Raw genomic sequence first — 27,298 nt, 5'->3', positions numbered from 1 at the left:
GGTCATTCAGTGAAAATTCACCAAGGACAAAAATGAAGAAAAGCAGGATGAAGCTCTTTGCAGAAGAGATTCCCTGGTGTGGAGAAGTCCTGCCTGGGAGGACGGCTCTGGATAGTTCACAGTCCTTGATCCAAATTCAAAAGGTTGTGCAAGGATGGTGATGGCAAGGAGGACAGGGATGAGCTCAACACTGTATTGCTTTTTTTGGATCTTACAGTTTTATGCAACCTACCGTAAAAAGTAGCAGTGCTAAAGATTTTTTCAAAACCTACGTGTCCTGGGCTTAGACTGCCATGTGCCACTGAAGAGGTGATCCCTAACTGCTCCTATGGGGCTGCAGGAGTGGGGATATGTGTGCCTTCATTAGTAGCATGAGCAAGACACAGAGGCCTGGAGGTCTGGTTTCCATGGGATGGTATCAAAGCTCCCAGGTTCAGGATGTGCAGGGAGGGCTCCCGGAGCAGGAAGCACTGTAGGCTTGGGAAACCTAAGGATCACTGTTCCTGTGCACTGCTGGGAGCCTGGAGATCATCCAGAGCAGGGGCAGAATCTGTCTTGCAGCACAATGACTTCTCCGCAGCCGAATACCAGACAGAGGAGGAGGATGAAGATGACTTGCTTTACTCCCTGCACCCCTCCTGCCCCGGCAGGCAAACCTGTCCCCAGGGGCAAATTGTGCAGAGGCAGCTGCAGCCACCCCCTCTGCAAACCATCCACAGTGTGGGGCTTCAGGCACTTGAAACCCACCTCTTGGGTGTGCTCCAGTCTTGAGTAAACACTTCAAGGACACCGAGGAGGTCCCCTGCCTCCCAGGCAACATGAGCCAAAGTGATAAAAATTGAAATAAAACTCCCAAAACAAAGGCAGAGGAAAGAGGAGGAAAATGCTGTGAGGCCCAGAGGGCTAAGGATGTGGGTACTGCTGCGCTTAGTTGTCTTCTTCCTTGCCCTGCAAGGAGGACTGTTGCTGGGACAGCAGTGCTGTCTTTTGGATTGTTACTGCTTGGGTTTTTTAATAATATTGTTTTCTTCCCATTAAGCCAACAGGCAAGTAACATAAGGCAAGTGGAATTGCAGCTCTGAAGCCAGGAAAGTCGGAGATGATCCCTGGCTGAAAAATCCAGATCCGGTTTTGAACTCCCAGTGTAGCACAAGGCCGTGGAGGCTTTCAGCTGGGATGGGTCTCCTGTGTGCAGAGGGGGAGAGTGGCAAACTTCAGAGTCAGGTCCAGGTTTGGATTCAGAAGCACACCTCCCTCACGGAAAGTTTGGGATCATTCCCAGAGGCTCAGGAGGGAAGAGTCAATTCCAGCCCTTCTCCTCTAACAATTCATCTGGGCACTAATGAGGAAAGCCGTCTTCTTTGTGATGACAGTTAAATATGTGCTCAGGCTCATTCCTCAGTCAAAGGTCTACATTATATTGGGTTTAAATTATTTTTTTGCTGTGGTTGTACCCTAATTTCACAAACCTTGCAGGCTAATCTGGATTGGAACACGGGGAGAACTTCTAAAGACTGTTGAGTCAAAGCAGGTAGATGTCTTCTCACAACCTGCAGCATTGTTTCTGTTTTCAGCCTTGAACCCGCACTGTTGACTTGTCTACAGGGACATGAGGGGGCTGGAAACATCTGGGAAGGACACATAAAACCTTTGAGCTCCAACAATCACAGCAAATCTGTGACTGATCCTTGTTTTGAAAGCTGGAATTCTCCCCAAACCCATGGGCTGAGTGGACCATCCATCAGGTTGTTGGAAAGGAAGCAGTTAGGATTTGATCAATATTTCAGGCAAATCAGGGAGGTCGATTAAAGTGAACCCTTAGAGCGTGTTCACGCCGTGGGTTCTCTGCAAAGGAGATTGCTCCAAGCTCTTGAGCCAGGAGGAAGCATTCCAAGTCAGTTGTGACTCCTCATCCTCATGGCTTCCACAGGCACAAATCTGAAGGGCATTTCAAGGAGATGGAGCTGGTACACACAGAGTAGTCCCAGAGCCTGTGGTTGACTCAGGTCGGTGAAAGGAGTGCAGTTACCGGGTAGGAAACAGGGTCCATGAAGCTTGCAGGGATTTCAGACACTGGGATTTTTTGCAACATTTATTGGAACAGACAGGCTAAGAGCACTGAGGGATAAAGGATCCCAAATCAAACAGCCTAATTGGTCTCAAATGGAGTGACTAAGGAACTCTCTCCATTCCAAAATGGGTCAAGTTGCATTTTAGAAGGAGATCTCTGAAATTTGAGTGGGAGGCCTGGATAGGAAAACGAATGGATGAACTCATAATTGACATGGATTCCATTATGGCTAATACCTGTGTCAGAGCTGCCACCGAATATGGCCTGCAAATCCAGTCTGGGGAAATTCGCTTTAGAGATGTGACCCAGGTGAAGCAGACTATTTGCCATGAGCCTGGGAGGAACTGAGACTTTAATTGCAAACATATGGCTGGGTAACTTTCCAGCAAGTGAAAACTGGGGGATAGATAGAGACCTGTTCTGAAACAGATGATCCAAGAAGGCTTTCACTGTCTCTAGTGATGGGTTTCTGTGCTCTCATATCCCTTTATATTGAACAGAAAATTGCAAAGAAAGGAAACATGATGCCAAAATACAATGTTGGCACAAAGAGCCCCGTGATTTTAGGAAGAATGATGGTGAAATTAAGTTCCCTGTGATTTTACTTTGACACATTTCCCTGTTTGTGTCTTTTAAAAGGCAGCAGGATGATCTCCAGCTTTCTCCTGACCTGGAGAATCATAGAATCATAGAATCAGATGGGTTGGAAATGACCTCTGAGATCATAAGTCCAACCCTTGATCCACTATCACCACAGTTACTACACTATGGCACTAAGTGCCACATCCAGTCTCTTTTTAAACACCTCCAAGGACAGAGAATCTACCACCTCCCTGGACAGCCCATTCCAATGTCTGATTACCCTCTCCGTAAAGAATTTCTTCCTAACATCTAAGCTAAACCTCCCCTGGCAGAGAGCTTGAGAACATGTGTCATGAGCAGTTGTGCCTGGGGTCAGTTCCAATCTGAGAAGGTGTCCTGAAGAACAAGATCATCACTCATTTGTGATAGGAACCAGTGTGCTTGAATTGCCTGTCCTGGTGTCCAGCAGGCAGGGGGAGTGCTCTGCAGCAAGGCCATGGACACCGGCTCCTGGATCTGATTGTGTCCACGGACAATAGGGAACACCTCTCCCCACATCCAGGATCAGGATCAGCAGGGTGTATGAGCACAGGTCATACAGGACCAAGAGCCCCAACTCAAAGCCAGTTCCCATGGGAAGTGGGGCAGGGCCCTGTAAAGGCTGCTCTCCAGTATTTCCCATGGTTTTCCACAGCAGTGTGATCCCAGTACCCCGTGTCAGAGCTGGCTGTAGCACAGGCAGCCAAACCCCAAGGAGAGGGGAGAGGCTGCAGAGTTCCCAGTGCACCCAAGGCCTTGGGACTGCAGACTGAGTGTCTCATCTGTTGCTCTCTCTCCTGACTGTCCTGAAGGTTTTCCATGCTTTGCAGAATGTCTTTAATACGAGGAAACGCATGTGTGTTCATCTGGGACCTGGAAGTTTTATGCATAATGAGGGGTGAAGAACTATTGTCTGTGTGATTGGGAAGGAGAGGAGGGGAACATGGGCTGGCATCAATCCCAAAAACAGAAGGAGTGAGCTCAAGGGAGTTTTCTTTTCTAAAAGTGTTTTTGTTTGTCAGGTGACCTTGAGAGAAAAAGAACTTAGCAAGGCAAAGAGTTCCTTGGTGGCTGGACAGGAACGAGCTGGGTCAGTGGAGTTTTGTGAGGTTGCACAGCATCTTCTGAGTCCTGGCATGGGAGGAGCAGCTCCTTTGTGTTGCAGACAGACTGTCCATGGAGACCTTGGGTTTTTGCAGCACTGGAAGAGTTCGACTCCTGAGTTTTGGAGGCTTAAGTTCTGGAGGGAATTGAGGAAGGCCTGTACTTGCTGTGGAGAAGGGATTTCTCCTTCCTTGAGCAGGCACCCAGGTAGGGTAAGCAACACCTCAAATGTCAGCGGGGAGGTTGGCTTTTGGAAGAGGATCAAAGATGAGTTTGAACAAATATGGCAGCCTGGTTTTGTGTCCACAACTGCACTTTTCCATGTGACCTAAATGTTAAGGTTTGAGGAGGCAAAGATTGTAAGTAACTTACAGAGTAATTGCTGCTTTGTGATGCTGTTTAGCAGTTCACACGGGCCAAAGCACCAATTTTGGTCAGAATAATTTTTTTAAAAGCAGTGTCTGGAACATCTGTGACAAAGGCTCTGGTTGTGCCGTGTAGTCCTGAGAATGAAACCAAGAAAAGTTGGGTCTGCAAAAACTGAGGCATTTCACAGTAAATATTCCCTAAACCAGTGACCACTTGTCTGAAGAGGAAGATTTATGCAAAATGGGAAGTTTCATAACAGCACTCTGTAATAAAATAACAACAGTGACGTATGCACACATGGACACACACACTCGTTCCAGATAAGATCAAATATCCAACACTCCAAAGCTGAAACACTTCTATTTATTTTTCTCCTTAAGACTATGATATATAATTTTTCCTGGACTGACAGTTCCAGGTGGAAGTGCTGTAGACAATTCTTTTAGCCACTGCTGGGGGAGAGCTCTCTACTTTGCCTATACTAGTGGATGTACCCAAGGTCTTTTCTGCCTCTAACTCTTCTTGCATATCCCAGTCCTCCCTTCCCTCAAGTCCTGCTCTCTCTGCTTGATGCATCCCTTTCCAGGACACTGGAATGCATCTCCACTTAGATGTTCTGTTGTCAGTGATTTTAACAGATAACATAGAGGCAGAGATTGGAACAGAGCCATCAGAGCAATATCAGGATCTGTTGGAAGGGAGGAAATGTAGAAAGGAGAGAGAAAAGGAGGCAAAAAGATAGAATTGGAAAGGAGGAGAAGTGAAAAGGGGAAGGTGAAGAAGGAAAAGAGAGCAAGGATCCGAAAGAATGACAGATTACTCCTCTGAGCTATGTTATATACTGCATAATTTAGAGTAAATTGAAATATTGTTAATCTATAAAGGCTGTATTGTTCTCTTTTTCTCTTGGCCAACTACTGCTGACGTAAGCAGCTCTGGGCTGAAGAAGTGGAGAGCCTTGAAGAGAGCCTGGTGCCCAGACTGGAGCTGGAAATGGGATTTGACCTCTGCTACATGAAGAACTTTGAGGACTCAGGCTTAGAGAAACCCAGGGAATGTGAGATTATTGGGCAAGCTTCAGGAGCTTTTTAGTTAGTGCTTCTTCTACAAAAGCTAATAAAAATGCATCTTTAAATCTTGTCCAGGAAGATCTCAGAGCTCTCCTGCAGAGTTAATACCCCTAACAGAGACAGCTTAGTCATTACAGGATAAGGCATAGCTGTGCTAGGAGTTCATATATCCTGCAGGCTTACTCCATGATATGTGTAAATGTATGTGTGTGGTTGTGTGTGTGTGTGTGTGTGACTGTGTATAAGCTTATGCAGGTATCTGTTTTCTCCCAATAATTCAGTAACTCTGCCTGCAGCTTTGCAGACTCCAGGATCCTGGCCAGCCAGAGCAGGAGAGGCTGCCAAGTCCGTCAGGTTGATGGAGCCAGCAGGCTGCTCCACCTGACTGTCTGGAAGCATTCTTTTGCTCTCTTGGGAGGTTCCCAGCACATCTCCATTTCCTCTGAAAGAAGGTTCACCCATGACTGCCAGCATCCATGTCAGGGCTTCTTTCCATGGGTGCTGCAGCTGCAAAACCCAGGGACCTGTGCTCCTTCTTAGCACTGTTGTAGCCATCTCCCAGTGGCACAAGTCCTGAAAATTTCCAAAGTGTAGCTCATTAAGCAGGTGAAAAACCACAGGTTCTTGGCTTGTTCATAGCTTCTTTGTAGGGATAGAGGGGGTGGTCTTATTAAGAATTCTGTGTATCTTACAACCTGGTGAAGACAGTAACAAAACATATCTTTCTGTTCTTTTAAAGGAGAACTTCCTTATCAACAACTGAGAAGATTCTGAAGAACTCCAAGGTATGTGAGGAGGTAACAAGAGGACAGCTAAAATGTGTGTTATTGTTATGTTTCTGTGCTAATCTCAGGAGTGATTGTACTGAGAAGGTAAATCCTTTGCTCACAAATCTCTGGTATTCAGGTGCCCAGCGGGAGCAATGCAGAGACACAGGAAAGATTTTCACCACTTGATCTCAGCATGTGGCTCTCGTCGGGTGCTGTGCTCTGTCTGCTCCTTGTCTGGGACAAGCGGGGTTTTCAAAAGTGATCGGTATAGGGGAGAATGAACACGTTCCACTAGAGACAGTTTTCCTTCCTGCCCAGACTGAGCAGATTTCTCCAGCTGCACCTGCCCTTCTGAGTCCTCCTTCCAAGTAGAGGGGAAGGATGGCTTTTCACAAGAGTTGGAAGCAGAGGCTTGCACAGCACCTGCATTGACAGGTCTGTAGTCATGCCCTGCTGTTTCACTGCCCAATGGATCGTGTTGTCTCTCCCTGTGTTTGAGGCTCATTTTACACCTGGAAGTGCCATCCTAAGTGCATGCACAGCATGAGGTGGAGCCCCGAAATGGGAGTGATGGACAGCAGAGAGGTGGAACAAAGCACCATCAACCAGCCCCAGGATGTTCAGTGAATCCATGAACAGGTACCCTCAGCATGTGCTTGTGAAAAGGGCAGTGCAATAGCAGAGTAGCCTCAGTGGTTCTCAGACAGGTTCACTGGCTCACTCAGACAGGTCTCTTCTACCTGTCATTCATGTGTGAGGTGTTCACCCTGCTCAGGAAGCCCAGCACTTTTTGTTCAGCTCACTGTAGCTTGTTATGCAGAAAAAGACATGCAAGCCATGCTCTTCTGCTCTTCCTTAACAAAGAGGCTCCCAAACCATGGCAAAGAACCTGACAACCTTCTTTATGCCTTTTGGAGCACTCACACTTGTATTGTTTAGCTTTGAATAGAGAGTTTTCAAAAATAGTTGCTTCACTAGACCAACTACAGACTTTTATAACCTTGCCAGCCAGCCATGGATCAAGGGTGGGAAGTGCTGTTTTGGCCAAAAAGGTGTCAATTTTTATTATTTTCTCTCTGAGTTTCTTTTTTTAGTTATAACAAGAATTCAGGTAAAGAGGAACTTGCATGTAAAAAGGAGGTGAGGATTAGTGAAGAGGCAAATGGGAGATTTTTTGTTTGCTTATGTGGAAAGGGAGAAAAATAAAACAGCTGCTTGTGGAAACATGGAAGGTCTTCAGTGTAATGAATAAGAAGAAGAAGAAGAAGAAGAAGAATGAATAATAAGAATAATTTCAAACACATTTTCTGAGACCTTTGCATTTATATGCAAATGCCATCTCAGAAGGTAGTGGAAAAAAATCAGTTTTCCTAACATTGGTGGGGAAACAAAATTTGCAGTTCTGGAAGACTTGCCATTTCCATAGGAACCAGATGAGATGAAGTAGAAAGACTTAACAGAGGTGATTAAAAAGTATTTTATACTGAAAACAAACTTTCTAGCTGAATGACATAAATTGCATTTAAGGGACCAAATGTCTTTCTAGCAAGTTTAAAAAAAACATGCCAGTGTATCTGCCCTGTGGTAACTGTGTGTTAGAAAGCCTTGGAGAGCAACGAGCTCAGCTGCAGAGCACAACCTTGGAGGAACCCCATCTTTGGGTGGCACACTGAGCTGGTGTAAATCTAGTTTATGCTACCAGAATTCTGGGGTTCTGTAAATATTTAAATACATGCAAAAAAACCCAAACAAAACCAAAACCCTGCTGTGCTGCATAAATCAAGAAAGGACCTTCACTATTTTACCTTGTTCTGAACAGAGGTTGGAGGTGAGTGACGTGGGCAGACTGCTTCTTCCCAGTGTTTGGTGTTTGGGCATTTTAACAAGATAAATAATTATGGATGATATCCTACATGAAAGGTTTGCCTAATTGTGCGTTTTGTTTTGGTTATTTTAGCAGTAATAATTCTGTGGTTTCTGTACTCACCTTCCCAAAGATGGAGCCATCATAAACAAATGAGCTGCTTCCTCTGCAGTGCTATTCCTGTTTGGATTTATTAGTGAGTAAAAAACAGCTTTGATCTACCCTCCAGCTTGATATGTTATGAGATATTTTCATCAAACTCTGCCCTCGATTGAACTCATAATAATCTGGGTAAAATTAATGCAGATACAAGTTCTTAGAGGTTTCTGGACAGTCAGATGGGATCTTGCAGTTAGATCTCTCTGGTTCAGTGGACATCACTGCAGGGACAGAGATCTTCCTATAGAAAATCCTTTGCAGGATGGGAGCGTACGAGCAAATGCCTTTGGCTTGAAACACAATTAATGCGTGGCTAAAGTTTGCCTGTATGTGTTGGTCCTTCTCCCATTGATGGCAAAACTCCCATGGAATTCAGCAAAGTGGGATGGAATCTATACAGAAATTATTTTTCCCAGAACAACTTTGCAATAACCAGTGGATTTGCGAACTCCTTGCTCTGACACATTGAAATAATTTGGGACTTTCATTCCATTTTGCTTTAATTGGACTTACACTACATCTGACTCTTCCTAAGTGGGTTGCTATGCCTAAAATATGTGCAGGCATGTTTGCACTCTCTGAGGGAACATGGAGGTTAAACTGGAAGGCGAGGTTATGTTAGCAAGGATATTTTCTTTTTATACTGCTTCCAAAGGCAACCCTGTTTTGGGCTCACCGCTCTGCCTTGACCGCTCTGTGCCTCTCCGGACCAAATCATGCTGGGATTTGATGATAAAGCACATCCTCTTTCCAGGACCCAAGCCAAGCCCTACATCCTAACTCACTGGTGTTCTGGTACCTTAGGCACTTTGTGGTTAGAAGGCAGACTGCAAATGTGGGTATGTCCAAACCCTCTGGAGGAAGGGAAGAAACTTCCTACAGAGTTGCTGTTGCCCATTTGATTCCCAGTTCCTTTGTTTTAATGTTTCTCTGGCTGTGCCAGCTGAGACAGCTCTTAGCTGGAGACCAGCACTTGCAGGGCCCGATTTGGTTCACATCGTCTATAAAAGTTTTCCATCTCTGACCAAGGCATTTCACATCAGGGTAAAAATGTGAGTAAATCAGAGCTGGCATCTATCCCAGACATATCAATTCCCTTAATTCCCTTTTTCCTGTGGCTTTGGGACAATCAAAATAGGGAATGTTTCCATTGCTATACCTTTATGAAAGTACAATATGTGAACACCATATCCTCAGTCCATCCAGCCTGTTCCCTCCCCTTGGTCGTTACCAACTGCGCAGCTTTCCCTGGCAATTATGTGAAACGGAGCACTGCAGTGGAGTAAATCTTTTGGCAGGGCTTAGCTCCAGGGAAGATCAAAACCCCCAACGTGACAGCTAATGAAACAAGGAGAAAGAAGATGGAAGCCATCAGTCCCAGGCGGCCAACACTAACACGGGCCGAAGGCGGTGGGAGGTGCCAAGGTGTCTGCTTGCGAAATTTGGAGACAGCTGGGGGAGTTGGAGAGAGGGCTGCACTGGGGCCAGTTTTCCTGGCAGGAAAAGCCATTTACGACAACAGAGGAGCAGTGGAGACAACTCATCCTCTCTGAGAGGACACATACTGTCTATTTTAAGATACAGGACAAACTGGCATTATTCTGCATCCCTGGGGCAATGGTGCTTTGCCGCGGACCTGACCTGGGTGGAGTGCACGGAGCATGGCCTGGATCCAGGAGGATGCACTGAATGCACGAGAATTGCCAGGACAGGGTGGCATGAAAGGAGCTGTGCAGAGCACCTGGTCCCCCGTGGGTAAAGGAGTTAAAATCAGAACATCTGCTGCAGCTCGAGCCAGAAGGCAGAGCAGAGAGTCAGGGCTGCCTATAATGAGCTTATTTATCTCCAAAGAAGTGTTTCTCAGACTCTGATCTGCAGGCCTGTGGTGATCAATAAAACATCCAGCAGTGGCTCATGAAACAATAGTAAACCCTGTCTCCTCCCCTCCGACAACCACAGAAGCAAGCATGCAAACAAAATGGGAGGAAATAAGAGCTACTATAGATTAACTTTGATTCTGTGAACTTTCAAATTTTAGTCTTTTGTTTATTTGATTTGATATATGAAAAATATACAAGTTGGTCTTTGGATTATTTTTATTTTTTTCTGAAAAAAGGTTAATCCTTGGACTTGAGAAGTTTAAGAAATGTGGCTCTGAGAGTGCTATTTTTGGAGCCAATTACAACAGCATTGAAATGTTGAAAGATTCCTTTTGTTTGTTGAAAGATTAGGCTGAAGCCCTTCAGTCTATAAAAGAATAATAAACCCTAGCAGGATAAAATCCTTCATTGCAATGAGGATACAAAAGCCACCTCAGAGTGATACGTGGCCTGGGCAGAGGCACAGGGCTGACAGGGCTGGCACTGATAATTACTAGAGCTATCAGTGCCCAGAAAAAAAGCCCGTGAGAGCTCTTGCTTCCTTCAGTTTATACAACCTCATCCTCCACCTCCTGCCATCACCTAGAGCTGGTTCAGTAGCATTTGCAAAATGAGGAGTATTTACACAGAATGCCCAGGCCCTGGTAGTGTCCTGCAGTCTTGTATAATCTGCTCTGAAGTGAGCTGTTAGAATGGAAGGATTGGCAAATTCACATCTCCTGAAATTCTGGAGTGAAAAGGAGCTTTAAGTGACCTTTTCTGCCTTGCCAGTATTGTCATCTGGGCTGTCTCGAACTTGAGGACCAGGCAGCATTTGTCTTGCAGTGGAGTAGAGTTTGCTTTTCAGATAATCCCACTTTGGCAAGCGTAGTTTCTGGATTATTAGTAAACCACCTTGAGACTCATCAACAGTTAGGGTTATGTCACTGTGCCTGCCTCTGATTTCGTGCATATCCTGCACGTGCAGGAGGGTGTGGATGAGCTGTGGAGCTTTCCAAGGGAATGGTAGGATTGAGGAGAGGTAGGCAGTCCAAGGTGCAGAGACTAACTGGGACAATAAAGCTGCAGGTAAAGACCAGGCATGCCTTTGTCTTGTCTGCCTGAGGCAACACAAATTCAGGAGTGGGAACAGCAAAAAGCACCTGTCAAGGGGTGTCAAGTGTCAAGGGGTAAGGGTGTGTGACACAAACAGCAGATGACAGCAGTGTCCTGGGTTATGGGCTGAGAGCCACTTGTCCCTGCAGTCACAAGGAGCAAGAACTTCTCAACCAGTGAACCAGTCTGAGGCTTGATGGGCAGCAGTGGGTCGTGTCCAGCAATCTCAGCCACACTGTTGCTTTTGGAAGTTCTGTCCAGCCCTTTCCCTCCCTAGCTGAGTACTGCTCCTGCCACCCCAGCCCATTCCCCTGGGATGCTGCATTACCTGTCATGCTGGGGTATGAGTGGAACACTAACAGAGCCTGATAAAAATCACATGGTGCCTTTCACTGTTGTCTTAGCCAAGTTTGAGTGTGATTAATCACACTATTCCTGCCTAAAGTTCCCCTCATTCACCACGATTTTAACTCCTTTCATTTCTGCCTGGTGTGTTCTGTGGAACAGCGCTGTTCTCATCTGTTAAATGCCTCAGTTTCACCCCAGAAAGCGCCCCCTCTCCATAGCAAATGAGGTGATTCCCCTGTGTCTCTTATTTCCTCCCAGGACCATGGTGAGGATTAATAAGCAGGCATTTGCAAAGCGCTCTGTGATCCTCTGAGTGAAGGGTTTAGACAAGGGTGAGGAGTTGTCCTTAACAGAGCTGGGGTGTGTGACCAGGTCAGCCCACAGCTGTACGAGCCTTTAGGGCTGTCAGCGAGCACGGCATGTCATGGGCACAGAGAGGGGAAGCTCTCTTCATTCCCCAGCCTCAACCCATGAATATCTCACGTATCCTTGGCATCAAAGCTTGGCTTGGCATGCTGACAGGGATGAATATCCCTCAACACTCAGGCAGGGTGACAGACAGCTGGAGTCCATGGCATGTTCAGGTCTTAAGAAATCAGCCTCACTGGGGTTTGTGAGGTGGAAGGAAATCTGCCTGCCCTTGGGTCTGTGAATTCAATGGCAGAGTGGAGGGGCTTTTGGGCAATGGGGAAGAAAACGAAACTCTAAAGAAAATTATTTCTACCCCATGTAGCAATTCCAACAGAAATGGAAAACAAGTCGAATCAGAAAGACCCCTCAAAACCAAAAAAACTGAAGCCATGACCAGCTCCTGCTCATGTGCTGTCTCTGCCTAATGTTTGCAAGGCTGTTTAGGGCAGTTGTTCCTGCCTGATGTAGCCATCCCCTTCTCACCAAAAGGCTGATGACAAACTGAAGCTAAGCAGGTGATGTTTGGATGGCTGCAGTTCTGTGGACAGGTCCTGCTTTTATCAGGGTGTAAGGGTGGTGCTCCAGGAGCACTGGAGTCACTTGTCTAACTGACCTTTCAGATTTAGAGGATATAGGATTTCAAAGTGGTCTGATGAATCAGAGCAGACTGTAACTTCCTGCCACCTCTCCTCCTGGTGCCAGCTCAGCACATGGAATCACACACACCAAGGCAGAGATGTAAGGCCAGGGTTGTCTGATCTGCGCTCTTGAAGGCAGCAAAGCACAGCCCTCCCTGGTGACGAAGTCAATCACCTCAGCAAGGAGGAGCCGTGGCCAGAGAGATGAGGGATGAGTCAGACACTTTGCCAGGGACTGGGAAATCAGAGCGGAAGGCAGGGGTTTCCAGGACTCAGATTGATTGCAGGGAGGGGGCTTTCATGGAAGAAGGAGAGGTCAGTTACGCTGGATAATGCCTTGGCTTCAACTTTTCTAGGAAGCTGCAGCCCAGAAGATGTCTTTTCCCTGCCAAGTGAGGGCCAGTACAATGACACCCTTCCCCCCGGCCTCCACCCTCTGCAATGCAATCATTAAAAGGAAGATTATTTTTTCTATGCCACACATTAACACTGCAGCTGCTGGAGAGGTGCTCTTGTGCTGGATCTGTGCTGCCATGGCAGATCAGCAGTGCCGTGGGGGAATGTGCCTGCAGCCTCGGCTCTGCTCCCAGCTATGGGAGTGCAGGGTTGAGTGAATGGGGAAGCACCATGTTGGACCCAAAAACTGCTGTTCTGGATGCAGCAGCAAAGGGTGGGAGCTGCCACTGCACAGCTCACATCCCTGTCCCCTTAGCTCATAGCTCTTGAGCTCTGCCTCTTCCACTGGGCTCTTTGCTCCTCTGTAGCCTTCCCTGTCCTTTTTATCACTGCAGTGGGTGCAGGCTGGATGGATCAGACTGGGAATCTGCTCAGAGTTGACACCACTGCATGGATGCTGCAGCTCAACCCCTGGCAGAGTCAGGCTTGCAGAGCAGCGAGGTTTGAGTTTCAATCTTACGGGACTTCCAAAGGTGTGAGCCAAGCCCAGCTACCAATAACCAGCCAAGGGCTCCCGCCAGAAGATGTCAGATTCACCCCCAAGGACTGAAACCCGGCAGGGGGCTCTTCAGAGAAGCCCACTCTCCTCCTGCCAGAGGGAAGCTAGGGGAGAAGGTACCTCTCAAAGCATCGCTTGATGACCCCATGTGTCTTGAATTTCTCCACTCTGTCCCGACACTCTTTTTATGGAGCCCAGAAGGAGTGTATGGCTGGGTGGATAATACTGTCCCCTAAAAGAGCAGCTGTGCTTGCTGATCCCCATGTTTCATTTCAAGGCAAGGTCCTCCCCAGGGCACATGAAAATGCCCTAAAGCCTGGTAGCTATGGCAAAGCACTACATGGCTACTGTGCAAGGCCTCCACAAAGAGAAGAGATTCACCCCTGACCACTGGCCCTGTGGGGAGCTCCTGGAAACACTACCAGCCTTGCATCAGTACCTCTGAGGGGAAGCAGCTACCATTGTTCACCCTGTGCCCAGAGGTCCCTGGGCAGCATCTGCACAGCCCAAGTGCTGCCCATTTTGTCATGTGCCATCCATCATGCTGGAGGGATGGGCAGTAATGTCATTGTGGACACCCCTGGTGTGTCACAGCCACTCCTTCCATGTGGTTTCTTGGGACCCACTGCAAGATGGGCAAGGGTGGGAGCCAACTACACAGCTGCTTGTGGCAAATGATGCTACTTTCATCATTAAAGCAGGACCTCTGACAGCGTGTGTGGGGATCAGCGACAGATCCTCTGCTTGGACCAGCAACTTCATGGCCTCCCACCTCCGTCCCATCACCTTCACCAGCCGTGTCTGCCTGAGCTGTGCTGTGCTTCCCCAGAATGAAGCAGGGTCACTACAGGCTTCCTGGGCACAGCCACTAGAACACACAAGGGGATGAGGACCCCATTCCTCATCTCCAAGCGGGACAAGGCAGCGGTGCGAAAGGGTTAAGCCGTGTTGTTGATTGTCACATGGTGCTGGGAATGCAAAGGGAGCTAGAGAGGCAGCGGCACATCTTGACTGCACATGTGGCCTCTACCACAAACACTTCAAAGTGCTTCCCTCAGACTGACGGAACAGCCTGACGCCGACTGTAAATGCCCTTGACACGCAGAGTGGAAAATATCAAACGCTCCGGCGTTCCCCCCGAAACACGGCCTGTTTTCGCTGGGGAAGCCGTAATGAACCTGCGCGGGAGAGGAGGAGGGAGGACAGGAGGTGTTACGGGTGGTTCTCATTTAGTCCATGTATGGGTACACGCCAGCCTGGGCAACTGGACTTAATCTGAGGCAAATCCAAGTGCTCAAGGACATTTTAAAAGAGGCTGGGACATCAGCTTGAGGCGGCTCTATGTCAAGATCCCACCACACCTTTTCCTCCCCCAACCCTGCTGCCTGCCCCAAATTGTGCCAGGAGGAACAAAGGGGTTTCCAGTCTGGAGGTTTCTCTCTTTCTTTTTCTCAAGGAACCCCCATCTCCTCCCATCCTGAAATGCCCACCCCAATCAAGTGCTTTTGAGGCACTGAAATCCTCCCCAAACTTGACCTAGAGAAAATGCCAGACAGAACCTCACTGTGGCCACATCCCTCTCCTGGGGCTGTGAAGTGGAGCAGACCTCTTTGTTCCAGCTGCTCTGAGCAGGACAAGCCTCTCCTGGGACACAGTCCTGCCCTGATGGGGAGGAAAAGCCTTGGGGATTTCAAGGACAGATCTCAATCCCCGATAGCATCATGGAGTCACTGGGGGCTGTCTGTTGTAACCCTGCCTGGGGCATCATCTTGGTCACCCTTGACAGGCCAGGACTTGCAGTCCTGACTGGGGATCTGAACTGGTGGCTCTGCTGCTGTGGCTGGGCAGATATCAGCCAGCAGTGCAAGGGAGCAAGGCCCCAGAGCTTTGAGGCCTTTTCTCCAGGATGGGAGCCAAACAGGGACTCTGATGCAGGGAGAAATCACCACGTTCCCCTTGCTGTATGGAAACCTGCAGGCAGAGGGCAAGGCACTGCCTGTGCTGGTAGAGATGACATGTAGGACCAAAGCATGGCCAAGATGACCAACACTTCTTGACCCTGAACCAGCAGCAGAAAGACACAAACAGGTTCTGATGGCCTCTTCTGACTGTGACCCCCACAGACTTCAGGGGGAGTGTGAGCACAAGTGATGGCAGGGGAGTGAATGTGCTCAGACAGACACAAAATTCCTGCCCAGCCAGATGCAGAAAAGGGGGACAGAAAGACGACAGGCCCGTGTGCGGTCTCCTTGGCTCCAGCACAACACACATCACCGAGAGGCAGAGCAGGGCTCTGATGGCTGTAGGCAGGGATCCATTGGTTATGACACATTTGGCATGAAGGAAATTGCCTCATAAAATACTTCTCAGATCAGCAAGAACTTGAGGGATCTCAGGAGGGAATTGAAGGAGAGGAAAGTTCAGACGATCGGAGGCAAGACCCCTCCTTGCATCTTGGAAGCAAAAGCAGACAGAGGAAGGAGACCACCAAGGGGCAAAACGTGTAAAATGGAGGTGTTTCAGGTCATGGAGCATTGGGTCCGCTTCCTGAGGGACCATATGAGCTGGACCACCTCCATCTCTCTGGGAGAGCAACCAATTTTCTGGATAACAAACAAGGTAGAGCAGTTAAGAGGGTTTTAATGGAACATCTTTGGGGAACAATATTAAGAGGATAAACAGAAGACGTAGGCGCCACCATCAACTGCTGAGTCCTGGCAGTACAAACATTAAAAAGCAAACCCAGAAGCCTGGGCAGTAAACAACAGGAGGTGGAAGTCGCCACCGATGGCACAAGAAGTGAATAGCTTGGGATTTCTGAAACGTTCTGGGTGGGTTTAGCCACCAGTGAGCTGTCAGGGTACCCTTCGTTTGGTAAAGACGCTGTTGCCTTCTTTAGTGTTGTTGGCTTTTCGGAAGGGCAGGAGGTGGAGTGCTCGCTCTCTGGTGGATCATGGGAGGAGACCTCAAGGGTGGCTCGGTTGCCTGCGGAACACGCCAGGGAGTGCGAGGGGATGGTGCCTGAGACAGTGGGAACCTGCTCCGGGGGAGCAGGCAGTGAGCGGGATTGGGTCCAGCACTGGGGATCTTCCCGGTGCCACCAGAGCCGGCGGGGAACGGCAGCCTGGCACAGCCGGGGCCCTCCTGCACCGGTCCCCGCTGACAGATAAAGATGGATTGATCGCTGAGTTACGTATGGATTGATGGCTGCTGTCAGCTGGTGGCCTGCCTCGCCAGCCAGGGAACGGAAGCAGACTCCATGCCCAGTCCCTTTAAAGGCTTTTTGCCTCAGGATATGATTTATTGTTAGAAAACAAAGGATGTTTAAGGAAGAAAAAAAAGCCAACACAAAATAAAACATCTCGATGAAAGCTGTCTTTGGTCCCCAGTGGCTCTTTCCCCTCTTGTGAGGCTGGGAGCAGAGGAGGGATACATCCCCCTGCCAAGTAACACCAAACCAGCTTCCTCTGCCTTTTAGGTATGCAACACTCTGGTCTCGTGATGGGCAGGGACACCATAACCTATTCCCAGGCTGTCCCCCTGCCAGCGAGCATGACACTGTGTGCAAACACAGCAAAGCTCTGACCAGAGCTATTTATATGGGATGAGGGACTGGCTTTTTAAAAGCACAGAGGTGCCCAGCTCTAGCCCCTGGTTCTGGAAAAAGAACAGCTTCCCTGGGCTAAAAATAATTAGGAGTACAATTAAGGAGTGGAAGGAATTATTTAAAGAAAATTGAACAGATGATAATCGGGGAGTGTTTGAGGCTGTTTTGTGAGATGCTGTAAAATCAGTGCTGTTCTGGAAGCCTGAATGCTGTTTTGCAGAAGCCAGCCCAGCTAAGAGGGAGGGTGGAAACAGGGGTGTTGTGGGTTTAGCATAATATATATACATAGATAAATAGCATTGTGGGCATAAATATGTGGAACTGATGTGCATGTTAATGTTAATGGTAAATAAAAAAGGAGGAATCTGGTAGTGGTGAGAACCTGGGAAGAGAAACTAAGGGTAGGAGTGAAAATCCTCTTGCCACTAGGGTTCATGATGATTGTCTAAATGTATCAAGAAAAGCCAAATCGTATAATGACATCCCAGACAATAATGGGAAAATATTCATCCTATGTGTAGGAGAAATGAGGTTATTTGTCCACATTTATTTTGCTCTTTGGAAAGAAGTAGGATGACACGTCCATACTTTACAGAGATAATGAAACAGTTTGTATTCTACCAGTGATGAAGCCGAATGTTAAACAGCAGTGATTAAAGTTAGACATTCTGCAGAATCAGATAACTTGCATCAAAGGATAAACAAATTGGCTCGAGAGCTCTATGAACCATTAGTGTCGATTTTTAAACAAATCTGGGAACTCTGGGGAAGTTCCAGAGGACTGGGGGAAAAATCTAACACCAGACTAATAAGGCAGTAAATAAGATGGGCCATGAAAACAAGTGGTGTTTGGCAGGACATGGATCCAGAAAGACTGATCATAAGAAAACCTTTATGGAGCACAGCCCATATGGACTCGTATGTTGCATAATTAACGTCAATCAGCTGCAGTTTGCAGAAAATAAAGACTTTTTGCTGTTTGTGAGGGGGTAATTACCTTAATTGACAAGGTGGCATCATCCGTGTAGGGTTTTTTGTGATGCTTGGCATCTCAAGAAAAAAAAAGGAAAAACATGATCCCTGTACAAAACCAGTTCCACTGGGATTTGGTTTTATGGCTTTGTAACCGAGTCAGTTGGAAATTTGGAGATATTGTCTGGTGGGGTTGTTCCTTATGGGACCAGGCAGGGCTCTGATTAATAAGAGTATTGCTCATTGCTGGAGGAGTGGGCAGACAGTCAGGAGAGGGGTGAAGCTCAGCATGGGCAGGCAGGTCCCTGAGCTCTGTCTCTGCTAACCAGTCCTGGTGTCCTTGTCCCCAGCCCCCGCAGGGGAGGGAGCTGTTGCAATGCGCCAGCATTCCCATCTGGGTTTCCTCTGTCTGCAGACTGAGGCTCTGGGGTTGCTGGTACATACCCAATGTGGAGCTGGGACGCAGCCAAAGCATGCCTCCAGATCTGAGATTTGGGAAGCATTCTGGGATAACCTCATCTAGGCACAGCTTGGGTCCCTTGGCCAGGAGGACTCCCCTCAACAGTATGTGTCCTAACCCAGCTGCACTTGGGGTCTGCTGTAGCTGGAAAGATTGACCTGCTGGGACCAGCTCAGATCCTCAGAGCAGCGCAGCTCCTGCAACCTCTTGGGCTCATGAGCTACAGGATCTGTCATCCAGAGCAGAGGTGTGTGCGATAGCGAGCTCTGTCCATCTTTCCTGGGGCTGCCCTGCAGTTCCAAGCCAGATGTTCCCAGTCATACCCGTTTATTCTTTCAAGTCGTGATAACGATCGTCTCGGTTCCAGTGCCTGTGACAGTCTGTCTACTCCCTTCAGCCAAGTTTCCACAACAGTGGTATTTACAATCAAGTGCTCACACCCAGAAACAGGCTAAAATGCTGAGACAAATGCTCATGGAAGCTGAGAGCTCAGTTATTCCAGCTCTGTTGTTTTCAACCTACTGTGTTTTATTGGAATCCTGAATCTTTTTCTTGAGGGTTAAAGACCCCCTTTAGAAATTTCTAATCTGTATGTGATTGCTGAGTATATATGAGCTCTCATTCCTTATTCACTGTAGAAGTAGCTTGCAGTGTCTTGACTCGGTGATGGGGCACAGGTCACAGCCCCTGGTTTAAAACAGGGAATTGCTGATCCTGCAGGGCACAGAGAAGATCAGGCTATGAAACAGCTCAGATTTTACACAGTGCCTTTGAGCCTGGGAGCTTTCAGTGGTCTGATGCAGAGACAGCACTCTACATACAGACATCGTTGGGGCACATCTGCCCACTCTGAGGAGCAAATGCAAGGGGAAAGTTGGATCAGCAGGCAACTAACCCAGCACAGCATCTCCCTGGGGGAGACCTCCTTTCCCTAGGGAAGGGCCTGGCCCAGAGCAGTGTCATTTCTGGGGGGCGGTGACAAAGACTCTGGCCCATTTGCGGGGTCAGCAGGACAGGAAACCAAATTTCATTTCCCTTGGCAAGCTGTGTGCTCCATAACTCAGGAATGTGAACCACCACGTGTTTGGCTGAAAAATGATCATCCTTAGGAAGGGAACAGGTCTCTCATGGTAAAGGAAGGGAACAACTCAAAGCATGACATGCAGAAATGACACCTCAGGGCTTCAGATTTGTTCCCTGTCAATGCAGAGGAAGACAACTGACCTAGATGCCTCTGAGGTTGACAGGTCTTAAATTTATTCTGCTTTAAAGGCAAGACATGACCCTGTTCTTGTGTGCTGCAAGGCTGCAGCTGTTTTACCCATCGGCTTTTCCTACTCTCTGGCCACCTCACAACCTCTCCAGCAGAGCAGAGTAGTATTCCTGCCTGTGCATCAACAGTTAAATGTGGGCTTCAGTTGGGACTCTCTGGACTGAAACCCAGCCCCAAGAGGGGACTGTTGCCAGAGGATGCTGTTCCTTCCAGGGCTTGGCTTCTCCCTGTTGCACAGGAGCCTGTCTCTCTCTGCACAGGAGCCTCTCCAAGCACTGCGCTTTCCTGCCCAGCCATCACAGAGGTACAGCAGAGCCCCTCCGTTCACTGCTGAGCCCCTCCAGAAGAAGTCTTGTTGAGCTGGGTTTTTTCAGAGCCCTCCCTTCACCCTTCCTCGAGGCAGGCACATTTCTTCCTGTTTCATTTTCCTGGAGCCCCAAGCTGCAGGTTTATGGGTTGGTTTGTCTGCTGTTGCTGCATTTGCCTTTTTCTCTCTGTTACACATCATTGGGCAATTCTAATTTCAGACCATGGTTGCTGCAGCCAAAGCTAGACTCTCAGTCTGTTGGGAGCCATCCCAGGGGTTCTGACCCCATGGTCCTGGGGGATTATTGCACTAAGTCTGTATGATGCTTAGGGACCTGGATTATGGTCCCATGGGGCCCCACAGTTACTGCAGGGGTGAAGAGTACCTGGATCATACTGCAGCCACTGGAATAATGAAGGGGTTTTTTAGTTTTACCGGTGGAGCCAAAGCCTCGAGGAAGAAAAGGCCCTGCCAAGCCAACAGAACACATCCATCTTCCTGGTGAAGAGAACAAAAAAGGGTTTCAGGTTAATCGATCTGCCCCAAACAAAGTGTTTTGGTTTGGCCTTCCCCATCTCCTTCTCTGTTCCCCTATTGCAACTGTTTGGAGCTAGGATCTGCTGGATTCAACCCAAAGCCACAGAGGAGTCCAGTCCACTTTAATCAGTGCTTCCAAGCAAAAAAAACCCCTATCTGAAAACTTAACATGTGCTTTCAGGTTCAACTGCTTCCCCTATCACAAATTCCCTCCTTCGGCCTTGGTCCAAATACTTGAGCTCTGCGGGACCTTTGTTTATTTGCACAAGATGCTCTTGTCTTTCAGCACCGATTGTTCGTCAAGGCAAGGACTATATTTAAGCCGTGCCCTGTGTTTACACAGTTGGCCGATGTGTTGTTGTGAAACCGTTGATTGAGGCCTGTTGGAAGGCGGGGAGCGCTCAGCGCGGACGGACTTTGTGATTCATCCGTCCGCCAAACACCAACCAGCCTCTGCTGTTTCAGAGACTCGTGATCCGACCGACTCCGGGCACTGTCATGGGGATGGAGAAAGGCCCGTCTTCTCACTCAAGGGACACCTCTTGCCAAGCCTGGAGGCGGTGCTGCTTCCCAGTAAAATGGTTGTAATAATGTTTTAACATGGGCAAAAGAAAAAAAAAATAAAGAAAGAAAAGACCTCCCTAAACCTTGTTCAAAGGGCTGGTGGAAATGGAGTCATGGAATTTTTTGACAAATACAAAACAAAACACAGCCCAAGGCAGAAACCCAGCATGGAAAATTGGAGCCCAGTTACAGTCTGGCAAAATTGTAAGTGGAGAAACTTCTATTCTCTTCTATTCTATTCCAGTCCTAAAAAGCTGCCTGATGTCCCTTGTCAGCCGAGAGGTGAGAGTAGGTATGTGATGGGTACTCACCTCGAAACACAACTGAAAGATGTTTGCATTCATCATGGGAATGAGGATACAAGAGCCCTGGAGAACAGGAGAGCGTGGGATGTTCTGCAGGGCTCAGAGGCCTCATGGAGGAAGCAGGAAATGAAGAAATGCAAAGTCCCAGCTCTGGTTCAGCCATTGATCCTGTGGTACCAAGGGAAACATCAGAATTCCCCTTTCTGCCTTCCATCCTGACTGTCCTTTGGGCATGAACCAAGGAAAGGACCTTCCTACCTTCTTGGGCTGGTTTGCAGTTCCAGTGGGCAGGTGTGGTGAGAGGGGCTTTCAAGAGTGGCCGCAGCCCCACGTGTTTCCATGTCCTCATGCAAAATGTGCACTCTGTCCCCCAGCACATCAAGAAGGGGAGGTGGGGGCAGCATACTGTGTAAGGGTGGTGCTAGAGGGGATCTGCTTAATAAAGCCAGGAGGAAATGTGATTGATAACTATAGGGAGATTGAGGGGCCAATAATTTTCCCTTGTGGGATCTCTGTCTGGGCATTGCCGTGTGCTCATGGTGAGTGGGGAGGGCTGCAAGTTGTGCCTTGCTGACACTGGCAGGATCACCTACTTGCCCCAGGCCAGGCTGGCCACGTCCTGCTCTCTCCATCTGGGACATCCCCAGCCAGTGACTCAGGCCCTCATGGATGCATGTCTGAGCCACTTCCCTTTGGCCATCTGGAGAGCATCCTCTCCCAACAAGTCCTCCTCGTGGGCCAGAATATCCCACTTGCTTTGCCATCAGTGGACCTTGACAGCTCTGCTTCAGGCACATCCACACTTGGTATCCTTGCTGTCCCCATGGCTGTGTCCAGAGCAGGGGACCCCCAAAACTGCCTGGACTGAGGAAGGTGAGGCAGCAGATAAGGCATGGCTCCTGTGAATGGATGCACAAATAGGTCAGAGGAACTGGCCAACTCTTGCTGCAAGGGGCCAAAGTGAACGCAGCTGGGGCTCATATAAAACTTGGTGGAGGCCATTTCATGCACTGCTTGGGTTTGTGTCTTGTGTTTGGATAAATCTGGATTGGAGCCAGCATGTTGCCATTTGAGCTACTTCAAATGCTGCAGCAAATGAAGATGAAAATGAGTTATTCGTCTCCTGGCTGTTCAGGCCCTGAGAATAGCAAGTTTTTGGAAAATAAAAGTAGGAGCCTTACTTGCAGTCTCTCCTTTTTTGGGTACCATTGTCCAGCTCCACAAGCACATGTTAGAAGTCCATCTCCTGTGAGAGACTTTGTGGACTCCCTTGATTCCAAAATAAGCTCCTCCTTCTTTTTTTTTTTTGCTTAGAATGTTTGTTCAGCATTGTCCCATCCAGCCATGAGGAATGGGCCCTTTCTTGGTACTTTCTTGACAAAACCATCATTTAGTCTCAGGTACCTCCATACCACTGGTATGAAGACAGTGGGGTCTGAGTGCAGACATACCAGAAGTGGTCTGCTTCTACCTGGTCTGGATGGAAAGGGACAGACTGCCAGCTACAGGGCCTGGACAGACTCACTGTGGTTAGAGCAGTCTTGATTTTCAGATGGCAACAGTATTAAATATGTGTAAAGCAGACAGACTGGTGCTAAAGTACTTACTAGGAACATTAATACACCATGGACCACCCTTCCTCATCATATGATGTGGTTCTGTCTATAGGCAAGATATGTAAAAACAATTTAAAATTAATTTAGCTTTTAAACCTTTTAAAAACATATAAACCCCCCAACCTTTTGATATAGGATTGGGCTGTTTTTCCAAGTGGGAAAATGTTCACATCAGGATTGATTTAATTTTTTTTTCCCTTTTAAATCATAAACAGTCCTGGTACAAGAAACAGTAGCTGTTATTGATTAAAAGTTCATTTGCCTTGTCTTTGCTGATGATTGATATTTGGGAAGGAAGGATAGAAGAAGGGAAGGGTGTTGTACTTTGGAGAGAAAAAAGAAAATGTGTCACATGTTACCTGCATCTTAGAATAATGTTAGTGTTGGAGGGCACATTATCCTGAAGAATAATAGTTGTTTTAAGGTTCAGTAGAGCCTGGTCCTTTTTACATGTGTGCGTGTGCTTTAATGTGTCGGACACGCCCTCTTTAAATAGCAGTGGGATGCAGGAGGGGAGTGAGGCAACTGCAGTTCCAAATGGGATTTTTATGGCCAGTTGAAGGAAAGCAGCTACCCATGGGATAACACCGCTCTGCCTCCAGGGGCAGATTGTAAAGGCTTCCTTTTGGGAGCACCGTGTGCTGCGCTGCCGAGCAGGCGGGAGGTGCCGCAGCACCGCGGGATGCTCAGGAGCTGCGAGGTTTTGCCCGGACACCTCGGAATTTTTATTGGAGACCTCAAACCCCCAAAACTGGTGTGACAAGCTGGGGGTGCAGGATACAGCTGGTGAGCTGCCCAGTCACAAGCCGGGAAGGGATGGGATGGGGAGATTGTGGCATTGGTTCCTTGTCCCAGAGAAGGGGGCATGGGTGCTCCCATTGCCCTGGGTGCAGCTCCGCAGGTGATAAGCGGATGTTCCACAGGTTTAAGAAAATCTTTGATCTTCTGGGAATCTCTGGTTTCAGAGATGGAAACCACACCAGGCTGCTGGAGGTAGAAGAGCCCTTTGCTCTAAGGCATTCAGAGGACTTAGACTCAATGGGGCACAAAAGGCATTTCTTGGTCAAAACATTTTCCAGACAAAGGGGATTGGATTCAGAGAAGGTGAAATTCTGTGAATTCATCTCCATTCCCCAAATTGTTGAACTGGGGAAGAGGAGAAAAGGGAAATGTTTTACTGAGACGTTTTCAAAGCAGAATGTTTCTGAGGTTTTTTTGTCTTGGCCCAGTCCTTGATTCCAGGACCTCCTTCAGTTTCAGTAAAAATATAAAATTCCAAAAAAAAATATTTAAAACATCTGTCAAAACACCAACTTCTCAGTAGAACCGAAACCTGCTTTTTCCAAGACTTTATAATTTGCTGAAAATATTTGTGGCAAATTTTCTTCCCAGCTTGTTCCCAGTGCTAAATGCCTGTGAACTGGCAGGGCATGAGCACGCCGTGATTTGCAGAGCTCCTGGGCAGCTTTTCCCAGCACTTGTCTGAAGGTGCCTCAATGTGTGAAGAAACTTGTGGCAAAAAAACCCAAACAATAAAAAACAAACCAATCAAAACCCAACAAACAACAAGTTTTCCAGTAAAGGAGCTCTGGGTTTTCATCACATGTACTTTCAGGCTGATTTAATGGAAATTTATTGATTATAAATAGATGCGTGATATGATGGGAAAGTGAGACTTGTCTCTATCAGCTTGACTTGCTTAAAAGTTACAGGCTTCATGGAGATGCTGCTGTCTCAAGTGTTCCTGCCTACCCTGGTGGTCACGTTTAAGGGGTTTGGGGTGACTTGCTGCTCTCTCCCATGGCAGCAGGGAGCAGACTCTGGATGATATTCGGGGGCACGGCTCTGTGATGACCCAGACCTGCAGTGCCCCTGTCATTAGCACTGATTTACACCTCAGCACAGTGAATGCTGACCCTATTCTCATGACAAGCAGTGAGTAGCCCAGAGGGAGGCTTTAACCTAAAAGGGCAGAGTTAAGGGTATTTACAGCATTATGTGAAGGTAACTTTGACTTGAGCTGATTCATTACACCTTGTCTAAAAATTATTATGTCCATAATGGAGAGGCATCTGACATTTTATTGCATTTTCCTATGTTTTGAATTTATTTCAAAGGAGAAGGGGAAGGCACTCCTCTGTCTGATATGCATGGATATCTTCTGGCCCTCTACCTGGTTTCTGTATATCCTCCTGATTTTACTGCTAACTTTCCTATACACAATGTGCCCTGCTACTGTTCCCTTGTCCTGGGAACCCTGTCCTGCTCTTCTGAAGCAGTTTACAGTGTCAAGAAGCAGAAACCCAAATGAGCCCCAAATCCAGAGACAGGGTCCCTCCAGGGACCAGGCCTGCCCTCCCACCGGTGGTATCAGATGAGGGGGCAGATCCTCTGCTGCTAAAATTGATTACTGACAGCAACACAGCCTCACTTCTTTGCGGGAGAGGGGGCTTGGCCACATCTGTTCCCAGGCCTGAACCTCTCCCAGTTTATTTAGATGATGCAAAATCCCAGCCCGCAGGGCTCCAGGGTCTGGGATTTTTCAAAGTAGGACAAGTTGGACCAGAAGGGCTTGGGAATACCCCTCCCCTCCAGTTCATTAATGACTTGTGTTGATTACCAATAACCCTTTGCTTGGCCTGGAATCACCCCCAGTGCCTTTCATCCCACAACACCAGGACTGTGTCCCCAGCGCAGTGTCCCTCTGCATCCAGGACTGAATCCTTTGTGTCCACCTATCCAGCCACTCCCACAAAGACAAAGCAAAGCAAGGATGAGAGATCTCACCTGGCAAAGCAGTCTCAGTCCTACAGGCAGGCACGGGATCTGGGCACGAGTGACGGGGGACAAGTGACACAGGCAAGCCACCTCCCTCTGCAAGGCATCACCCCATCCCTGCCCTGCACCCGAGGGGCTGGCACTAACCCTGACCTGCAGGGACATCACCCCCCAGCTCCTTCCCTCTTCCTTCTCTGGAGGAGATGGAGTTCCAGGCTCTGCAGCTCACCCACCCTGACCAACCCTCTCCAATGCACGCGTTCCCAATCATGCATAAATACGGCAGTGGATATGGCCGTCTGTGTTGCTCCAGAGAGAGCCTTTGATCCTGGATTGAGAGCTCATGTTTCAGGTGTTTGGGCAAATCAAAAGTACAAAATAGAAACTCCAAATTGCCTTGTAATTTTTAAGAGGCAGATCAGGAAGACACTGCTTGCTGGATGGGGAACAGATGTCTCCCTGACAACTTCACCGCTGTCCAGAGCTGGGAGGGAGCACAGCTCCCTTTCTGTGGGTGCCTGAGAGCAGAGAGGGTGGGGGTTTGGGGAACATATCTCAAAGACTTATGGATCCTCTCTGGGGAGGGGACAAATCTGTCTCTCTCGGTTCAAACCCCAGCTTCAGTCCAGTGCTAGCCCTGCCCTCCTCCTTTTCACGTATGGTTTTTTGGGACTGCAGCCTATCAGCAACACTGCAGGCCCTTTCCCCAGGGGCTTCACCTGAGAATCAAGTCCACCTGGGGAGTAAATCAACTCCCCATGAAGCAGGTGGGGTTGTCAGCAGGATGGTCCCTGAGCCAGACAGCAGGGAGAGGCTGATGGAGCCACCTGAGGGATGCTATAAAAGGGGAGGGAGGAGGACTTGTTCTCCTTTAGCTAGAGCAGCGCTGGGAGCTGGCAGAGGGTGGAGTGAGGAGGGCTATAGCCAGCATCCCCAGGGAGGGCAGCATCACCTTTAGGGAGCTTATGGCTTATTTCTATAATGTGTCATATTGTAGGCTTTGCCCCTCTGGAAGAGGATACATTTTTTGTAAGCTTCCTCTGCCAGCCACAGGGGACACATAAAGGGCACTGCCCTGTGGCTGCAGATATGAGAAGTGAGGGTGCACTAAAAAGGTAAGCTGGCTGCACTGGAGGCAGAAAGTGAATGAGGTGATGTATCTGGGCCCTATTACAGTTTGGTGATTGTCCTTCATGCCAGCTGGTGACACAAGCTGGTCTCTGGATGGTGCCCAAGAGCTGAGCCCGCTGAGCCTCCTGGGGCGAGCCCGAGGCTGGCAGCCAGGCTGGATACTCCAGTGAGCATGGTGCCTGATTCCCTGTGCTTTGGTGCCTTGGCTGGATCTCCAAACCACTTGAAAGGCAGTGGGGCTGGTGCTCATCGCTGCCTGAGTCAGCGGAGCAGGCACGCGGGAGCCTTGAGGTTGGGGCAGAGCCTGTGAGTCACAGCAGCTGGAGCCACTGGGGCAGCACCACGTGCCAAGAGGACTTCTGACAGAAAAGAGCAAAAACTGCATTTGGCATT

The 27,298-nt window shown here is 48.3% G+C and overlaps 1 long non-coding RNA gene across 1 annotated transcript in view; it reads left to right on the top strand.

Annotated features, from left to right (window-relative positions):
• Positions 1-27,298, top strand: part of LOC126635592 (uncharacterized) — a 65,706-nt gene that overhangs the window by 14,652 nt on the left and 23,756 nt on the right. Inside the window, exon 5 of the long non-coding RNA XR_007627748.1 lies at positions 5,975-6,020. This is a non-coding gene — a long non-coding RNA (uncharacterized LOC126635592). The remainder of the gene's footprint in view (positions 1-5,974; positions 6,021-27,298) is intronic.

The sequence above is a fragment of the Myiozetetes cayanensis genome, unplaced genomic scaffold (assembly GCF_022539395.1).
Source record: "Myiozetetes cayanensis isolate MyiCay16 unplaced genomic scaffold, myiCay2020 scf12, whole genome shotgun sequence".
NCBI classification, from domain to species: domain Eukaryota; kingdom Metazoa; phylum Chordata; class Aves; order Passeriformes; family Tyrannidae; genus Myiozetetes; species Myiozetetes cayanensis.
Note: the sequence above shows the minus strand (reverse complement) of the source record. Positions and strands in the feature narration are given on the sequence as shown.